The 21,223-nt window shown below is 38.8% G+C and overlaps 1 protein-coding gene across 3 annotated transcripts in view; it reads left to right on the top strand.

The window, feature by feature from the left end:
- LOC119647699 (arginine kinase) overlaps positions 1-21,223 on the top strand; it is a 130,589-nt gene that overhangs the window by 86,115 nt on the left and 23,251 nt on the right. Inside the window, exon 1 of one of the 3 annotated variants that reach the window (XM_038048784.1) lies at positions 16,107-16,258. The exons of the other annotated variants lie outside the window; for them this stretch is intronic. The gene's annotated coding sequence lies outside the window, so the exon portion shown is untranslated. Of the gene's footprint in view, positions 1-16,106; positions 16,259-21,223 lie in introns of those variants that run through there. 3 annotated transcript variants of the gene reach the window in all.

Raw genomic sequence — 21,223 nt, 5'->3', positions numbered from 1 at the left:
ATCTTTCCCATATTATTCGACTAGTAGATATTCTTCTGATGTTTATTGGCATTGACCACCATATTACCTACCTCTTTTCATGAGCAGAAATTATTTTTTCGTTTTGGAAGTACTGATGAAACAAAATGAAGGCGCATGCACAGTTTGCCAAGTGAAAAATAGAGACGAAAAATTATTACTACTTCAGACGATTATCAGCGGTCACGGCAAAGAAGCATTGGACCGGAAAAAGCGGCTTAACCTTGCATCAACAACTCAGCCTCTTGAAGCAACAAGACTAGTGACGAAAAACGCATTGGTTCCCTAATGCTGGAAGAGGTCAAATTAAGAACCAAAAAGAACCAGGTGTTGATATCCTAGCAGAGCTTTAACAAGGAGGAAGCGAGTGGACCAGAAATATCATCTACAATCTGGACCGCAACATCTGGAATCACGAGCGAATGCCGCAGACTATTCACTGTTCTATCCACAATATCGTCGATAGCTGCACTGTGGAAATTACAAAGATATGAAATAATGATTACTTTCGAATTTCCAGCGAAACTTGTCCGACTCACAAGAATGACTATGAATTAATAAAAATCTGACGGAACACATTCAAAACGGAGGAAGGATTAAGCAAGATAATAGACTAGCCTCATTTTTATTCAATTTGGTATTAGAGCACGTCATACAAGAGCTCCCGAAAAATGTCAATGTTACGCTCTTTTACTAGTCCAACTAAATAGTGACCTACGAAGTCGACACTAACATCATGTCAGGATCCTTTACGTCTGCAAAAGAAAACATAACATAACATAACGAAATAATGATGCGAACAAGAAAAAAACACAGCTATCAGACAAAACAAAATCGGCAAATATAAAGGAGAAAATAACAGCTTTATTAACTTTGGCACACAACTAACGAAAATTTAAAAATTTTAAGTTTAAATTTTTGAAATCACTCTATTTTGTTCTGGTTATAATGAAGGCCAGCCACGATTGTCAAGATGCTATACCTAGAAAGGGAACAATCGAAGGGCAAAGGCCAGTGGGAAAATCAAGGAAACACTGAGCGGATTCATTAGAAAAATATAGCGCATCTTCAGGAATTCAAGGAACATGCGATGAAAGAATCGATACTTTTGAAGGCAAAGTATTAAGTTCAAGACGCGAAATGGTCTGTAGGATAATAACGACGATGACAAAAACATTAGGAAAACCGGCCACGGCAACGGTTTTATTTTGCGCCTACCTAAATCAGTGTAGGAAAGTAAAACGCACATCCTTGGCCTAACAAAAATATGAATATCATTTTTCCGAAAACACAGGCGCTCTTCGCCTTCGTAACGTTCTTTTACAGAACTTTCTATGGACCTCCTCACATAGTTGTTTGAAGTGATTTCTCTTGTTTTTCCATATATACCTTTTTAAAGGTACTTCGCAACTATATTTTTGGTCATATCACTCTACACTTACCTGTCCAAGATGTAACTAAACTTTACCAAAAAATGATTATTAACAAAAAGCTTAGAGTTATTGGTTTGTATCTCCTTTAAAGTACTTTTTTCTCTAGAAATAACTTACCGCAGTGTTGTTTTTACTTTTATCGTCATGGAAGACATCTTTTGGGAGCTCCTTTAAGATTTGTGCCGAATGTTTGTTAATATCCTCGAATGATAGGCTCTTCTGTCGATTTTTTTCTGCTTTTACAGTCATAAAGGCTTTCTTCGAGATCTGTGCCAACATTTTAACATCCGATATTATATCCTTGATGATGTCGAAACCACGTCCTTTGATCACAGATTTCAATTTGGAAAACAAAAAAAATCACAAAGAGGCAGCTCAGGTGCGTAGAAAAGTTAGGGACAACAATGATAGGCAGGGGCTTGATCGTGGTCTGACAATCATTAATTTTCGTGGGGCAATGTTAGAATCTTCTTACGAATTTTTTTTGTGCATCTTTTTCAAAAAACCTTCATGCTTGGGCAGTTTCTCCTTGTTTAAATTTCACTGGGTTTCGGCCTTAGCTAGAGTTGGTGAAAGTTGGCTGCCACATGGAGGCTTGTCAGTTACCACAGGTAATGGCTCTAATTAATTTCAGAGTTTATAAAATGATTTCAGATAAACTGACCTACCTACCTATTGGTGAAACACTTTGTATGGTGCGACAAGTATTTTCGAAAAAAAAACTGATACAAGGAAAGATTTTAGTTGTTCAAGTACGACCCAAACCAAACGAAATATTCGTATTGTGCCAAGACATTCTGAATCCACATATTTAAGTATTATTATAGTGTCACAACCCTCATGAACCTGGCGGCTCATTTCACCATTCCCTTTTAAATGATCACAAACACCCATGACCGAATCCGGAATTTTGATCTGGGTGGCCAAATCTATGTTAGATAGCGAAATTAGCATTTCCATCACCTTGGCTGTCGCATCGTCCATAATTAGCCACAGTTAGAATCCCGTCTAAGATTGCTTAAAGACAAAATATTTGATCATGTGTTCGAAATAAGTAGTTGTGTATCCTTATCTAGGAAAATGTGCATATTTCGGAAAACTATTTCTGCCAACAGCTTATTGACAAGTAGAATGAATGTTATTTGATACTTTGGGAAGGTTTTATGGAACCTTAGATATCTGTATGTAACGTACAACCACGGAATACGTAATAGCGTTGATCAATGTCATATTCAAATTAGTCCTTTCGGACTGATGCTAAATATGAGGTCTTAGTTTGGTAATTAATTCAAAATACAAAACAGTTTCAATGTTAACTGAGAAAAGTGTCAAGCAAGAACATTCGGGCCTTATTTCCGCCTATAGTTTACGCGCGTAGACAGATCCACCTTATATAAGTTGCGTCACACCTACTGTGCGTTAGCACTCATAAAAACTTCTTACATATTCTAAACAAACAGGGTAACGTACGAAACGTCCTTGTAAACGCCGAGGATATAAACAAACAAAATATTTAAATGTGGAAAGATGTTATCGACATTTTCTCTTGAACTTGATCTTAAGCAATGGTTGCGTAACATTGGAAGTCATGAGATTTTTCGCTTTTACCACAAAATTCGCTGAGAAGAAAAAAAAGAACAGAAGATAAAAATAGGATTTCCGAAAAATACATGCAATAGAAATTTCGGGATTTTTGGTTTATTTCCCCAGTTTTTTAGTGCTTTTTGTAAACAAGTGGAAATGGTTTATTTTTGGAGATAGAAACTTAAATGAATTTGAAATCATATTATGAATACCTCTAAATTTTTTAGATTTCGATCAATTTGTGGATAATATTTTAATTATCTTCAGCTACGCACCTAGGGTATTTATGAGGGAAACTCTGATGAATGATTTATCTTCGCATTGTAATTTAGTTTGTTTCGTTTTGCTTCCAATATGAAGCTTTTAGGGTAAATCTCTGGAAAACTTTGGGGAATAATATATGTTAGTTTATAACGTATCTCAAGATGGAAGAACATCACTTCCTACCTTTCATGAAATCCTCATGAAAGGACAACTATCAACTTGGGGGATTTTTCATGTTTATAAAAGACATACAATATTGGGAAAACGTGAATCATTTCGTTAGGGATTAACCCGTCGGATACCTAATGGCTACGAGTCAACCATCAGGTAACTTCCACTCGACTTATATAATTTATAGAATACGTTATGTTTATAAATCATATAAGTGACGAATTCTTTTTCCCCAGGCTTCAACTAATCTAGTTGCAGGTGATTTTGCTCTGAATTAGGAATTTGTGTAGAGTCTTAAGTTGAAAGAAAGTTTAAAGTCCAATTCTCAACATACAACAGCATCTTAAAAAATATGATATTTTTTAAATAATGTTTTAATGAAAATCGAAGCTGGCGGTCCCATTCGAAACAGTTTATATCTGTGATGATCACTTATGCTAATCACTTATGTAATCCGATATATATGCAAGACATGCCGCGTACTATGAATTATAGAAGTCGAGTGGCAGTTATCTGAAGGCAGTCTGCGGCCATCCTGCTCGCAGCACCACAAATAGGAAGCACCTGAAGAGTATATTCGTGATGATAGGCGAAAGTGCCGATTGTGATTTTCAGGCAAATAAAATCTTTCCCATTTGTAATCACTTGGTATCCGTCGTTGCGTGTTCATTCCAAGCCAAATTGTTTCCGTTTTCCCAGTATTGCGTCCTCTTCTGTATACGTATATGTAAGTCGATTTGAAACCATTTAATGGCTTAAGCCCATCATTCACGTTCAGTTTGGTCTGTCAGTTACGTCTAAACAGTCCGTATTTGATCGGCGGCTGGAACGTGGATGGGAGGCTCTGGCCTGTCAGTTTAGACTGTTGATCTCTTGATCAAATGAAAAACAATTCGGCCAACCGGGCAGACATGTTTGTTTAGGCTGTAAGTGAGGATTTTATGTTTGTTTAGGCTGCGAGGGAGAATTTTATGGGCATCTTTATCGCTGGTGAACATTTTTAGTAAATGCTCACACACACGAATATCTCAAAATCTTCCTTTCAGAGTTCAACTAATGATTGCCCGTATATGAATGGTGCTTTCAGTTCAACCGGCGGCCGGGTGAATTGCAGGCTCGTCCGGCGTAACTGGCAGGCCCAAGTGAACGTGGATGGTGGACTTCACTGAATTCGTCTTATTCGCAAATTCTGAGTGAAAAATATTTTTCATGGGAATCCATGTTTCGAAAGCAGATACAAGCATATATGTAAACTGAAGTAACATCATGATTACTTTTGCAAGTTGGAACCCATAAACGGCAAACTCAACGAGTAGATGAAAGAAAAATAACTTACAATAATAAGTCAATGGTGTTATTTCGATTCTTTATATATTTTTATATCTTTCATTCTTTTGAACATATACCTTAGCATTTGAAAGGTATTTATAATTAGGAACCGCAAACTTTTCTGCTTTCTTTTGTAGTCATACAGCTTCTCATGCAAAAGTACGCGCCATCTCCATTAGATTGAAGAGCAAATCTACCTGCCCTGGTTATGGAGAATCATATCAAATTAGTTCAATCATGGAATTGTACAATTTGAACACAGCCATAATCCATCCCCATGTGGACTCCTCTAAGTCCACATATCTCGTCCATTTTTTTCACAATTCGCATATCTTTATCTTAGGATTACAGAAATTTGCACATTTGTAAAAAGAAATACATTTGCCACTGCCAATGTCATTTATCATTTCCCACCAAACAAATAATCGCTTGAATGTCGCTTGTCCGATTTTATTTTTATCGAAGACTTTCAAAGAATAGACTGCGGTAGTATTGTGTCATAGCAGCGCATTAGACAATGTTATTTTGGCCACGCTTAGATCTTTTGCGATATTGCTGATACGTCAAAATTAGCACAATCGGAGAAGACATTGCCAAGGAATTGATTGCAATGTTCACCAGGTTACTAGGGGACAGTTTTCGCAATGATAGTTATCAGAATGACGTGAAAGTGAATGGTGAATAGGCGCCTCTGTTTATTGTATAAGAAACATTTACGTCAGGTATTTAGTTTAAATATTAATGGCTATAAATATCAGGCGAATTGGTTTTATCAATTTTAACGGAAAAGATTTTTCAGACTACACGTCCACCATTACCAAGTCCATGTGAAAAATATTTATAAATATAATATATGAGCGTAGTTCAATTGTATATATATAATTGGAGAAAATATACGGCGGTAATTCAAAACCCAGCATAATGAAATAGGAACCTTTTAGTTAAAGAATCAACCATCCATCTTTCGTTCCCTAGACAGTAATGGACGGATGTAGTCCCCGATTTCATAAAAAATTAAAACATTCTAAAACTCGGAGGCGATTGCCCTAATCATTCATCTTCTAAGTAAATCAAACGGCTGATATTTAAGTATCATCCTTAATATAAACCAAAAACAGCAACAATTATGGTGGCACCACTTGACAGCCATGTCTATAGAAAATCAAACTGTTGTTGTTATAATAGCCAATAGACAATTCGTGAAGATTTTCAATACTGAAAAGTGAAATACGAATGACAACTTTTTATCTATCCATTGATTTCGAAACGGCCTACGATAGTATTGGAGGATCTCCAGGGGTAGGCGAAATATCTGACGGGCTTGAATATGTTATGGCGGACTGTTTTGATTGCTGCTGCAAGGGACGCTTTGGTGATCTTACCACTTTCTGATAAGATCTTAACTACAAGATTCCACTTCAAGTCAAGTAATGTGAGGTGCTACGCATCAACGGAAATTTCTAGTATAAAGTAGAAGGATGCTTTCTATAAGCAATTAGCTGCAGTTCAGGAGAGGTTTCCTAAAGGTGACATTGTGAAAACAGTTTGCCGGGCATATGATGGGGAAACATAGCCATAACAAGAGATTAAAAGTTTGTAGACTTCTGCAAATTTTACCACTTCGTTATCGGCGGCACACCGTTCGGGCCCTGCCGCAAGATCAGTTTCGTTTCGACTGACCAGCAACGAACGTGGTAAAAAAAATGTCAGGTGATGACGGCTTTACGGTTTCTTACTAGGGCAGAGGTAAATCATCAGACGCTGCCTCACCTCTGCCCTGGGTGCAGCGTGACCGAAGCGGCTCACAGATGTTGAGTGCTCCTTTATATAGTTCGCAGAACACAACATGACTACGAATTATATTGAGCGCGAATTCGCCTTATTGACCAGAGCTTGGCCAGAGCTGAAAATATTTTTTTTTTGAGAATTTAGGGGTCGTAAGTCCGCATCAACTTAATGCTGGACCGGACCAAATGGGGAGCAACTTACTCCCTCTTTTTTCGATCCACAGACCCCTCGTTTAGGGCTTAGCATCCAAACTTTAAAAAAAAAATGTCAGGCGATAACTTGGTAAGAAAACATAAAGCCGTCATCGCTTGACCTTTTTTTAAAGTTTGGGTGCTAAGCCTTAAACGAGGGGTCTGTGGATCGAAAAAAGAGGGAGTAAGTTGCTCCCCATTTGGTCCGGTCCAACATTAAGTTAATGCGGGCTTAGGACCCCACAATTCTCAAAAAAAAAAAATAGAACGTGATAAGATCATCGACCATATTTCGATCGACAGTAGGTTAAAGAGTTGTCTTCTAAATATGCGTAACTAAAGAGGTGCTGACATCCGCTCCGAAACGCGTTCCTCAGAGATGTTACAGGTCTGGCTGACTACGAAAACGATGGGGTGCATTGATGAAAGTAAGCGCCTTAGAAATCGGTTGCAGCGTGATTGTTAATGATGGAAGCGGAAACTGATACAAATAGTAATAATTTCACTTTTGTATACCGCATTATGAAAGAGATTGCAGGTGATCGTAAGGGGCGTTAACGATAGGCTTATCATCCACGATAATGCCGCCAAAAGCATTTGCACACTTCATTACAATTCTGAATCGTATAATATCCACCTCTTGGGGATGATATAGCAAGGTTCCGTAACCTGCGGATATGAATTGCTTCTTCATACAGAAACGAAATTATCTTTGCCATTGAACGGAGTAAAGCCGCTGCCCTCAACAACTGGAGGAGTACTTCTGTGCTTCTTACTTTCGCGGAGATATCAATTAAAATCATACTGAAGCGCATCAAACAGCACCTTGAAAGCTTGATCAATAAAGGGCAGGCTGATTTCCGCTCTGTTTCCTTCTGTAGTCACCACATGAATACCCTTTGTATCAGATTAGAACACCGCTTTACGTGATTAGAACATCGTTTTAGGTGTTTTCCATCGGCTTCGAGAAAGTTTTAACAGCGTGAACAGAAACCGCAGAAACCAATAGTTATTTATCAGAGTGACATATGATGTCGAACAGTTTGTACACATTATATCTAAGTAATGTTGTTTTTGCTAACGACGGCATTGAATTTGATGTCACTCAACTCCACGCCAGACTTCCTTCTGTTGAAGCTACATGGGAGTATTTATTTAAATATTAATTTCGAGTGCTCTAAAGTTTCATCAGCCTTTCACCGACGGACGGGCCGAATGCCAGTAGACACGTTGACGAGAAGGCGGAAGTCACAATGGATAGGGTACACATTGAGACAGAACAACAACTGCATTGCAGGCTATGCGATGCAATGGAACCCACTATCCCACACTAGAGAGACTGAAGAATGGCCCGCCCTAGAGCTACGTGACACAGAACAATACAGGAAGAGTGCAGGCTTTCTGGAAAATTGGGATGGGAGTCGAAGCACCCAGACCGATAATGATGGCACGTGGGTGTGGCTAACGCAATACGCCCCACAAAGGGGTTTATGTCAAAAATTCTTATTACCGGGGTAACTCCAAAAAAAGTTTCCTTTTTAAAATTTGCTTTCTATCTGTCTGTCGCACACTTCTCTCGAGAGCAGCTTTGTGGCATGAATTTGAGCAAAGTTTAACATGCAAAAGGGGAAGCAAAAACTTTTTTTTTTCCAAATGCACCCGTGTGGGACGTCAAATGAAAAGTCTCAATTAGTACTTTTGCAAATAAATCTTCATTTTCATATCCGTCGCAAAATAGGGAAGCGAAGGGGCAAAAATACAGACATAAAGCAGGAGGGACTGATTTTCGAAAATTATCCAGCCAGATGATTCGTTGTGTCTACATCAAATCTAGGGCTCAAAATAGATTCCATCGTATAATAGGTATAACCTCATTCTTGTATCTCAATCGCCATCTGCTGTCCTGCTGTCACTGGGCCTAAGATCCTCCTAAAATCTCGTCATTCGAAAACATTGATTTTTTGCTCTTTAATCCAGGTCATGGTTCATATCTCTCTACCGTAATACAGGATAGGCTAAATCAAAGTTTTATATATTGTGAACTTTGCTTCCTTTTTAAGGTTTTGTGTAAAGCAATTCATCATCTCGATGTAGTACGGACTCTGTGTCAAAAAATATTGTATGCTGGTTCTGTATTTTTACTTGAGCCATTGTGATACCATTCTGATGAGTCAATCAGTTTGGCTGGAACTTCCAATTCAGACAATATTTTGTATAGAACCGATTGATCGATGCTTTTGTGTGTCAGTTTGAAGTCCATAAAAATTTGGTATATTCCCAACACTTCTCCAGTATCTTCTTTACTGAGACTATTTGATCTATCATTGACTTCTCCCGAACCTATTAGAAGAAGTGAGGCTACTACTACCATTATTTGCTATCTGGCAAGGATATCTTTCTCTGACAAGATAGGGGTCGCTGTCGCAATTTGCCACGTGGTATAAGCGGTATACGCCAAGATTTTCAGATGTAGCTTGTTTCTGTTGGTGTTTCTCAATAGAGACGTGATCAATATGGTTAAATGGCATCTCACCTGGTGAGGCCCATGTTCTTTTGTGAATATTGCGGTGAGGGAAACAAGTATATGAGATTGCCATGTATCTACTGCGAATTCCGTTCTTTCCGTTTTTATCACTTATATTGTGGCAAACTCCCGTAGTTCCATAGAGGATCAGCTATTTTCCGATCTTTGTGTTGATTCCTTGATCGCAGGCTCCATTTCAGCTTCCAAGGACAATAGTATACTGTAAACAAGCCATCAACTGGTTTTTACTAAAGTAACTGGGTGACTAAGTAACTGGTGGTAGTCACCACTGGCTGTCAAGTTTTTTTTTAAAAAGAGCGTTAATTTGTCCAATCATATGTGAGCGGTCGTTGTCTATTCACGGAAAGTATCACCTCATCACCATTGGTGGTCCAGTTCATATTACGCAAACCGAATAAAGTGTTCATAATTACTCGACTTTGTGAAGTTAAGAATCATCCCTGCAACATACATATGTACAGAATTTATGACAGATTCGTGTAAACATAGAACTTGAAAGAATTGAAAAAAGTTCTATTTTAAATTTGGATTCGCTTTTCACGTTACCTGATGCGTTTAATCTGGAAACAGTTCGATGCAAAATGATTTATATTTTCACTCATTTCATCTAAATGAGGTTACCGTTGTCTAGATTATAACGATCAACCGATTGAACCATTCTTGGTAACTTTAAATTATTGAATCGCCGTTGATTGATCTGGCGAAACCATTGATTCTTTCACTGAAATTCAAATGGGGGAAATTTGAGCCCAGATTCTCATCTTAAAATAATATAATTTGTACATAATTTTTCGAAATAACTAAGTCGCAATTCGTGTATCGTGTGAAATCAGCTAACTTGATTACTGCTTCAACGCATCCAATTAAGACAGCAAACTTGCGAAATTACGGTAACATTCTTATAACGTGATATTATTCGCCAACTATTCCCAAGCATCTTCAACCCACTCCTTCGCCTAATTCGTCAAATTTTTCATCCTCCAATTTGCCATTTATTCGCTGAAAAAGTTCTAAGATTCAATGCACATAAAACGCTAAAGTAGGAGTGCAATTTATTGGATAAAATGTTTTCGCAGTGACTCAAAAGATTCCAGCGCTCCAAAGAATGCCTGCTGTGATTAGTTGAAATAGGCACTGGAGCTCCTCAGCTTCATGATTCATCAGAAAATTGAGATAAATTATTAAGAATTAAAAGTTAAGCCTTATTTTCAGGCTGCGGCTGTTTGGCGATAGAAACTGCAAAAATATTTTAGTGCAAACTAGTTAAAAACAATCTGAACCCGGCGTATTTAGCCTGGGCAAGAGGCCACGCTAGTCGAAAAATTAAATTTTGGAAATTGATCGTAATCTTATTAAATAGAATTTATGACGTCTTCATTTTTTCGGGTTGGAATAATGAATAAATTACGATTGATTGAACTGTGTCATGAAGGCTTATGGATGCCAAAATTGTTAATTGCCTTAATTAGTTTGTTTTGGCTGGTCTTTTTGCAGTCACGAATGTTCTAAATGAATTGCTACGGACTTGAGATAGACGCTCGAGTTAGGTGGAGTTGTATTCTCTCATTCCGTTTATTACACACTTTTATTTTCATTATTCGCTGTGCTTGCGTATTTTCCGTTGGCTTGGTTGGAAAAAGTATGTAGCACCAAATTAGTCAAATAAAACACTCCAATTGCTTTTTTATTACATGCAACGATTCATAATTGAAAATTGCAGGGAATTAGGACTGAGATTCAAATGAATGTTCGTCATGAGAACACATGAACAGAAGTCATTTTCATATTTATCATATACTTCAGGTAATTGATTTGTTGATAGTTCGGCGTCTTCTGGAAGACTTCTCGGTCACGATAATGAACATTTTCAATTGAAACAAGTCGAAAACCATAAGGTAGGCGCTTCAAGTATGGAAGGTTTTGTGTATTTCCTATTCAAGAATAGCTTCTAATGGCTATTCACTTTAGTATGAGATTAATTTGCAAAAGAAGATAACTTTCACCTATTATAACTTTGTTAGTAATAATGCCTTTCCCACCAAAGTTGATAGTATCATGGTCTATATTATTGCATTTCATCAGTCTAGTAATATATTTCATTATTATTAACTTCATTTAAATAAATATCGGTATGTTTTACACAATGAATATTTATTATGTCTATACATGTATTTCGGCAGCGAGAGAATAAATCGCTGCTGTAATACATGTACATTTGTACGTAATAAAACGAGAAGCAAAAATTATCATTTGAAAACAGGTTAAAGTTGAAAGAAAAGTGCTTCGTTGGAGCTCTATTTGACATAAAATCTGGTGAAAAATCATTTGTAATAGCTAAACTGCTCCACTGCTGAGACCGCGATAAATTAGGACATCCATTTACAGTCGAGCCAGTTTGTCGATCGACGTATGTTCTTAGTTGGTGTCTATAAGTACACTAGGGTATCGTTAGGAATTCGAGTTGGGATCCAGATTGGAGTTGACATAAGGCGCTCTGGCAAGACAGAGTTTTCCTTTCACATTCTTTGCATATTCTGCTACCAATATTCTTAAATCCTATCATATTCCCAAGCATTGTAAACCCTGGTTCTACCTCTAACGCGGTAACTTCAGAAAAAGCCCAAAAACAGGTGAAGGCGGATTGACAAATAAGGTCCTGAGAACTTTGAAGGTTACTGGCATCACGAATGAGTTTGCAATAAGCTTCTCATCTACGACGATAAGGACCAAAAAACGGTAGAAAGTGTCCTTCACAATGATTCTTATTTGCATAATATCGGCCAAAGTTTCATCTGTCGTTATTGAAATGACAAGTCTTTTTCTTCAGCCTCTGTTCGGTAATGTGGTAAGATCGTATGGAATGGGTTCTTTTTTGGAGTGTATTCAAAATACATCTAATTGATGTTTCCTCAAAAAGAGTAAATTCTCTGTTATCCTTTATTAATTCAAGGCATATCTAAGGCCTCTCCTGTTTTTCTTATCAATGAATTAATCAATTGGTGATCCATGTACCAACATAATCCTGCAATCCAAGGCCTCTTCATAATAACTGAACTGATTTCACTGCCATTTGGAGGAGCAGGGGTATCTAGCTCTTACGGTGACTGGTCATTTTATTCATGAGAAATAGCACTTCACCAGACGACATGCAATTAAGACCTGCAGTTCTTACATTTCCTAAGCTGCTCGTTATTTTGAATCAGAAGCCTACCATTAACTTCCTTTTCTGGAACATCAAAAGACTTAACAACCTTCTTTCGAGATGCTCCTTCATGATGCACACTAAAATCAATATTATTTTAGACACCTAACCAGCTAAAAGACAAACTCCTTTATTTTGACGAACACTACATTATAATTTCCGGGATTTATTGCGGGAGTGGAGTACAAGAGCCACGCGTTAGAGATCCTCTGGATTTGCTTACACCAATCCGTATTCATCTTATGGTCCCCTTTCAGGGAGAGGCCGACAGCTTGACTTTCGACAAATTAAAGAGAGCTATTGATAGTGGATTTGTCGAAAAGCAATTTACTTCGGAAGACTCTATGAAAAATATATCGCCAATGACGTAGCGGGGAATCTTTCACAATTGTCGTTACGGCGACAAGACCTTGTTTCCCCATCACATATCCGAGTAAGGTGAAGAAACTTGGCCCCTTGATCACGTCAAAAATCGGATTACAGAACTATCTTCAACTCTACATCTAGATTCAATAAAGTGGAATTAACCTTATCACTATGGTCCAGAGGGAAATCAAATTTCGGATGTCCCAGCAAAAGGAGGTTAAATTTTTCTTATGCTAGGGCTGGAACCAGTCATTGAAGTATCAGCAGCATAGCAGATGCTGCCAACGAAAACTACAAATAGGCTGTCAATAAGGACAAGTGGCAAGGCTTAGCTGCTGCCAGGCACACCAAACTTTTCCCGTCAAAAACAAACAAACATACTGCAAAGTTTGGGTACCATCCCATCGACTGAAGATAATCCTGCGATACGATTGTCGATAAACTCTCAGACAAAGCCGTAAAATACAACGCTCAGGGGCTGAACCTCTCCCGCACCTTGTACACACGCATACAAGCAATATCAGAGCGTCTCCTGGATTGCGTTGAGGTGCACATAGAAAGTCTCCTTCTCCTCTGTATCGAAGTCTTCAATTCCGAAAGGCACGAAGTGGGTAAGTGGTATTGGTGCGTCGATGTCACCTAGATGGTTTTCTTGTTTCTTCATATTATCCCAACAGAAAACGGTTGCATCCGAAAAATTAATCTTGGATACCGATGGATCTTGGGTTGCCGAGAATATTGCGCTTGTTTGCTTCCATCAAGCTTACCATAGAGGAATTTTGAAGCATCATTCGCTCACTGATTCCATTAAGATCCAATTTTCAATCCGAAATGAATGTTAAGGCAGCTCTACCGTTGGTTCAAGCTGAAATGTGGAAAGTCATAAATAGCTCGCAGCAACTCGCAGCAATGTGCTCACAACCACGTGGGCGCGCATCAATGCACCGCATCACATACACGGCAATAACAACAGGCCTTGCGCGGAATTTTGCTCGCATAACTCCCGTCGCGGTCGAATATGTGCAAGACTCTTCCGCCTCCATAAAATTTCGAGGAATGTGCTGGGAGTTAAATCTTCTGTGTATAGTTTTCTTTCCCGGAGGTAATTTTAGGGTGAGATATCACTAAATGGGAAAAGGCCTTTTCTATGTGTTTTGCGAATGCGGTAACTTTTTCGGCATCACTTTTTGCCCCTGATTTCAAGACGATGGCATCGAATAGGCCGGCAGATGCAAAGGCGGTAAACTTGGTAGGATACATTACACAATACGCAAATCTTTCGATGGTCTGGTCAAGGACGTTAACGGTCGGCTTCTTATTTATGAAATTATGTCGGCGATCAATGAGCTCAAACGCGGTCTTCTTTTGGTAATTGTTCATCGCAGATCCTGCAGTTTCGATGGAGCCGCTTATCCGGAAGTCCTGGAAATGTGAGATCTTTCTCAATTAGTGGAAGAACAGGATGAACGTTAATATTTCAAAAGGCCACTCGTCTAGGGTCGCAAAACTGTAACTAAAATAATCCTGGAACGGATCAAAAAACCTGTCGAAAGTTTGATTCACAGAAAACAGGTTGGTTCCCATTCTGGATCCTCTCTTTGAATAATTTTGGAGCAGTGTGCAGAGTTTAGATCTGCGCTTTCATCTGTTTCTAGAAAGCTTTCGACAACATCAATAGAAAGTGTGTCTGGGATGCTCTGTGCTCTGCAGAAGCTAATATATGACGGCCCAAAATGTCACGTACTGTATCGAGATAAAATCTCTGAGGAATGAGAAGTCGAAAGCGGAGTTCGCAGAGTAAGATCTTGTCACAGCTACTTTTTCTTTCCATTATCGATGACGTTCTTCATGTTCCTTTGGCTGCAGGACGTGGAAAGGTGTTCAATGGACGATGCCATCTTTCCTCAAAGACCTTGACTACGCTGATGACATGTTTGCTTTCTCACCATGTCATGGGCCTTGGTCAAATGACTTCAGATCTGTGGAAGAGGGCAAGAAGACTCGGGCTAAGGATAAACATCCACCAAGCCAAGGTTTTTGAACTAAATAGTTGTATATATCTAGGTAAGGATATTTCTGCCGACATCGGCACGGATTTTGGTATCGCTCGGTGCATTAACAGGGTTAAATATGCTTTCGGTATTTTGTCCAAAATCTGGAAACGAAAACCCTAGTTCTCTTGTCTAGTAGGCCGTCGAGCAACAATTAAAATTAATTTATAGTGTGGACACTACGAAGTGCTCCGTACAAGATGATGAAAGCAAGTTCTCTTTTATAATCCTGGAACGTTGTTCACACTTTTACCACTTGAAAAACTTCATCAAATTGTAGATGTCCAATGAAGCAGTTTTCCAATTCTTTCATCCCAAACAGCCGCTGAACTCCACTAAAAGGACCATAGAACAATTTCGCTAAACCACCACGGAAGCGGGTACCACCCCCAAGTTTTAGATGTGTGAGTACCTTGGTAAGCAAACATCCTCTAAAATAAAACTGAAACTGCAACGTTGCCCCAAATAGTGCAATTATATGCACATGCAAGTGGGTTTTCACGTTTCTTTCAACCCCTCGCCCACCGTGAACTTAATCCTGACCTAGTTTCAGCCAAATGGACTTGCCACGGGACTAATTCATTTTACTTTTTGTTTGCCTTGCAATCCCCCGACCACCTTGCAAGTGCGCCTATTGCAAACGTTTTTCTCGCTGCCAACAGCAAAGCCGGTTATGTAACCGTCACTGCTTTTTCCATTTTCAAAAGATTTCGCACAATTCCCGGCCAAGCCCGCGCGCGCTTGGCCTCTTTCTCCTTGAACTAGAGCTAGGCCAAGTGCTAAAATAAATCGCTATCGAAGTGACCGCCAGCGCCGTTATCGGGTTTTCGCTCGGCCGTTATTTATGTGTTATTTGGCCGGTCGATATCTGAAAATCGAAGAGCTGCCGTGGCAAAAACGACGTGATATGAAATACAAGGGGAACGGCTGAAACCACCAACAGCCCAGGGAAAATTCGAAACCACGTCGTCACTGACGATAGAACAAAAGGCTGAAAAGGTGAAGTGGAAAACAAGGCGAATTTGCAGTTCGCTGATTGGCTAGGTGTGTGGGGAGAGCCTGCTAGCGTCACTACGGTGAAATGTTGCGCAACAAATGCAGACAATGTTGCTAGGTCGCGATGGAGCGTCTATACGCTCTATAGCCAAGGGGCGGATGAAGGCGGTGGGGTGCGTGAATAGTGTGGCCTGTTTCCGCTGCGCGCCGCGAGTGTCGCGCACCGCGAATTCAAATCGGCGGTAAAGAACTTAGAGAACGCTCACGGGCAGATCATTATTTCGTTGAAAGTTGATTTCTTCGGTTGTCGCTGGTCCAAGGTGAGCGTTCTAGAGCAATCCCGCTTGGATTTTTAACTTTTCTAGTCTTAAACTGTTTGCAAGTTGCTGTGAGTGATATTGGGTTTGTAAAATTTTTCCGTAATTCCTTAAATTGGAGAAGTGCGTGGACAGTGCCATGGATGAATATTTTCCGCGAAGTTTGCATTCTTTACGTAACCAGTTTCGAGTCCTTTCAACGAAGTTGAAGGTCGCATTTCCAGGAAAGTGGAGTGTGGTAGATGCGTTCCTGCAGTCACGTGCCGGATTCCGGTGCACTTTGAAATTCCCCTTCGACTTGCATGGCCAGTGCTCGTCTGAACGCCAATTGTTCGAAATTCGACCATGAACCTTTCATGTTAATTTAGACGGTCTAAATGCCTCTTACTCATTCATTAGAACAAATTAGTCTTTTTCCCGTGACCGATTGCCTACATGTCTGGTTGTGTCGACTGAGCCAACTCGTGATGTGGGGGAATAAATACTCCAAGCGATTGCTCATAGAATAATTTCGAAGTGACGCCATGTACCGCCGGCAGACGAGCGATAGCGGCTTTCCGCCGGCAAAAAAAAGAAACGCCGCACCGGGGGGCACTTGTTCTGCGGTTGAATGCATGAAATTGAATCGTTACGGTTGAAAGCAATCTGCACGTTCAATTCTCCAGAGAGCGGCAATTCGGTATGTGAGTGTCGAAAGCTTTCTCGAGTTGAATGGTGGAAATTTGTTGAAAGCATCGGTGCTATTCGTAATAGAATGGATGGTTGGCCGACAAGTTCCAACGTTTCATATTGTATGCATGTCTAAAAATAGCTGAGTGCTAGGGGAGATTAATTTTCTCCCGGGGTCCTGAGAAACATCTAAGTTTTTATTGTGGATTTTTCTCGAATTATCTTTTCAACAAGTTATGTAATCTGGTCTTGAGAGTACAATTGATTTTATTTTATTATTATATTTCATTAGAAGAAATATTATATTTCTAATTATTAATTTCTTCGCATTGTTAATTTTGGAGGTTCTTGTCTAGAGCATCTTGTAGAAATCTGAAGATTTTTCCAAAATAATATAGCAACATCCTGGACATTTAAAAAAAAATAACTTTACTTTCTCATATGCAGAATTACATTTCTTTTATTCATCTCATAATAATTCGGTACCGTCTTGTTTTTTTTTCGAAACTATTACCTTTGCCTCAATTTTTTAGTCAGGTGAAGAAAAATATAATTATTTGTTTGGCATTTTCGGTGACAGATCTACATAACACACTTGTGTAGAAAAAAATTCGAAATAAAGATTCTACAGGTCACAAGGTTGTCCCTTATCTTTAGATAAATGCAGATGGTCAAAGAGACTGTCTAGTATTACTATGGCCAAATGAAAAAGACCCTCTTCATTTTTAATCTCACAGGCTATATGAGGTTTCGTAGGTTTCATTCTTAATCTCGTGATAGATCCTGCATTTAGTAAATTTAGACAGTTAAAAGCAACGCTGGGCATAAATACATCACTTCATCTGTTTCCAATTTAAGTACTGGTCAAATTTACAGGAGTGTTTGGTTTTGAACTAGGGCTAAGTCAAGGGCGTTTCTTACCGCCGGAAATCTCTTAATGATTTGCAGGGCTTTAACGGTGATATTAGCAATTTAAAGTAAATTCTGAGTTAGGTAATTGCGTGCCTGATATAGCTCGCACGCTGCAGAAACCATTTGATACGTTGTTTTGACTGGCTGAGATATGTCTGATGTTCATGCTAAATTTAGCATAAAGTTTAGATGACTAAATGAGTGTCTAGTGTTTTGGTTTCGGTAGAATCGGTGCCATAAGTTCAAAGAGCTTGACTGTGAGATTCTTAAGCAGTAGTTTTCAAGTTCATTCGAATTCAAGAAATTCTCGAAAAAGAAATTGGCTGGCATTGGTGCTGTACAAAGCGTCTTACTTAAGATAATTTAAAAGCGCGATATTTATCGAAAAACATCCAAAGTGCAGTTTCTCTTGCATTTTTATTAAATGGATTGCTCGTGTCTTGACCTTGATATTCATATCATAATATTTCCCGAATGCCTGAAGGCTGGGGGGAATTTGCTAAGAAGTGGACACATATTCGAAAAGTTTTGATGCTTAAATGAGAAAGAAACTTCTCTCTTACAGTACCCTTTCAAGCTAATATTTAACCAATGCAATATCTGCGGCATTTTTAAATAATAGTTGACTTACGGCACTTCGAAGCTATGCGTAAAATATCCACGTTATTACTTCGCCCTTTCCAAGATGGCCCGTGAAAGCAACCATTCTAAAACCCACTTCCATCGTCGTCGTCATTTTAGAAGCCGGCTTACTAGAATATGTGCTTCAAAGTCCATTGTTTTGACCTCCGTATATCTAATAGGCAGTACCCACATTAAAAGGTACGGACTTGCATATTTGATAAGCTTAGCCGTACACATCGTAGACCCTAAAAATCTAGGAGAATCTAATGACCTGTGGTTTAGGGCATATGATGTATACGAATAAGCTCTCCCAATACATTCACAAGCCCATACCTTTTAATGTAGGTACGTTCTTTTATCTCGGCCGTGGTCTGATTCAAATTCGAAAAACACAAAATGAGTAGGGGTAAAGTCTGATTCATTTTATTTAAAGTTCCCATTGCCTTAGAAATGTTTATCTCGAGTGCGTTCTTGATCAAAGATAAGCAAATTTGGCAAATACACGCCAAAAGATTTCAGTTAATTTAAGATAAACACCTCTAGCTTCTGTTATGATTCCGATCTTGGTTTGATGGTCGGGCACCTTGAACCTTGAACGATTATCAGTCAAGTTGTTGCGACAGTTTTTAAATTTAACTAGCCGTCTTTCCAATATGGTGAATGATGATGCCAATCTCCTGTAAACAGCATACCACTTGGTTGTAATTATTTTTGTTTGCGTTACACTCCGTTATCGTTCGTTCGCCTGCCAAATTTTTCTTTTCTATTCTCAGTCGAGTGATGGCGTCTTCCAATTCAAACAGCATCGTATGACTTGCATTGTCAGGTTGAGGTGTTGAATTCTTCCATCTGCTCTGAGAAAGATGGTCGTTGACTTCCACATTGTTTTGAATTAGGCATAGAAATTCTTCTGTCATTCATCGGCTTTACGTGGCCTGCCCGCTGGAACTTTCGAATCTTCTGGATCGCCCGATCGACAATGTTCGATCTTTTTATTTTTACAAAAAAATTTGCATTGACAGGGTCATGCAAAAAGTAGTTTCATTTACAACTGCATCTTAAGTCGTTGGGGCTATAATGTGGCTGTTCAATTCTGGCATTGCCAAGTAAACAAACAAAAGTTCACCGAATAATATAGATGAAATGTTAGCAGTAGCAAATTGATTACTTCCAAGGGAACGTACACAGCATCTTGAGTTTTACATTCAAGATGGCTGTATTACTCTACTTGCCAAATTTCCTATAGGTAATGTCGAGTCGCACGGGAATCAATTGGAATACAAACGGAAATTTGATTTATAAATCATTGTTTGGGAACGAAGGAGGGGGGTCAGATAGGCTACACATTAACTGATGTGAATATCAAGCGTGCTGTCCGCATAGACTGGTACTTCGAGCTTAAGGTAGAAAAGCGCTGACGGACTCCCCCCTCCCCAACTTTGGACATACGTGGGCGGCGGAGCCAGGTTCGATAGGAATTTTACCTCTACTAAAATGTCAAATAACAATGAGATATTTTTATGCCTTAATTCTTTGCATAATATCAATGAATTTGAAGTGACAAATATTAGAAACTTCTAGAATACTTTCTTCATCACTTAGTACTTCTTCTGTCAGGGTTATGCGCGGACTTTAGTAATTAAATCTACACTAGCTGTTTAAGTGCATAACATAAAAGATAGTGGTATCAGGAGAGAAAGAAATACTTGCTTTTTTCTCAAATTGCTGATTCCTTTCATTGCCTGTCTTCTTGGTAGTCTCCTCTTGCCTAATATGTTTCCCACAATTGAGTTTTGTGTTCAGAATCAATTCTCGTTGATTAGTTATTTTTGCAAAGTAAAGCATTTCCTCTACATTTTTAAAGGTTTTATTTTAAACAAAACTTTATTAAAGTCGGTTTATTGTCTGTCTGTCACACGCATTTTTATCGGAGACGGCTATAGCCATTAACACCAAATTTGGTGGAAAGGTTGGAACTGTAAACACTCATGTGAGTTACATCATTCTGCGTCGAATTTAAGGGGGGATCTCCATCCATACCGATATCTGTTCAAATAAAGTTGATAACAGAATATTACTATAACTTGTAGTAATTGACTGCAAAACCCCCTTAAGTTCACCCTAGCACCATGAAATTCTGTAACAACGTCGACCATAACAGAGCATGATCCTTCCACCAAGTTTGGTGAAAATCGCGATATTACTAGCAAAGTTATAATAGGTCAAATTTGTTGCTGCTGTGCAAATTCAAGACTTTGAATGTCAATATCACGCGAAAATGGATATTCTCACATAATATATGCATATATTATGGACTAGATACTAATAGGACCAATGCACACTCAAATGGCTTTTAGAAGAAATACACAAAAGTTTTCATATTTGAAGCGTCCGACTTCCGATTTGTTGCTAGTTGCGAATTGGATTCCCGGACGTATCCACCACTCACTTTTATTCCAGAATCTAGGAAGTGAACTAGAAGTGTTACTGGAATTTCTTTCACAGCTTTGTGTATGTACCGGCAGATTTCTGCCAATATGTTTAGCTAGGATCTTGTGGAAATGGACTCCTTACTCTTGTTCATAGTTGCAATTTTTAGATGAATTTCCTCCGGGTAAAAAAGGCAGTGGCTGCTAAATGGTTGCAACTTGTCTATGCGTAATAACATTTTTTTTTCAGAATGACTTATGAGAATAAAAGATCCCGTGTTGAAAAAAAAACAATCATTTGTGCATTAAAAATGTCAACTATTCTACCTTTTTC

This window comes from Hermetia illucens, chromosome 2 (assembly GCF_905115235.1).
Source record: "Hermetia illucens chromosome 2, iHerIll2.2.curated.20191125, whole genome shotgun sequence".
Taxonomy (NCBI): Eukaryota; Metazoa; Arthropoda; class Insecta; order Diptera; family Stratiomyidae; genus Hermetia; species Hermetia illucens.
This window is presented reverse-complemented; position numbering and strand designations above follow the sequence as displayed.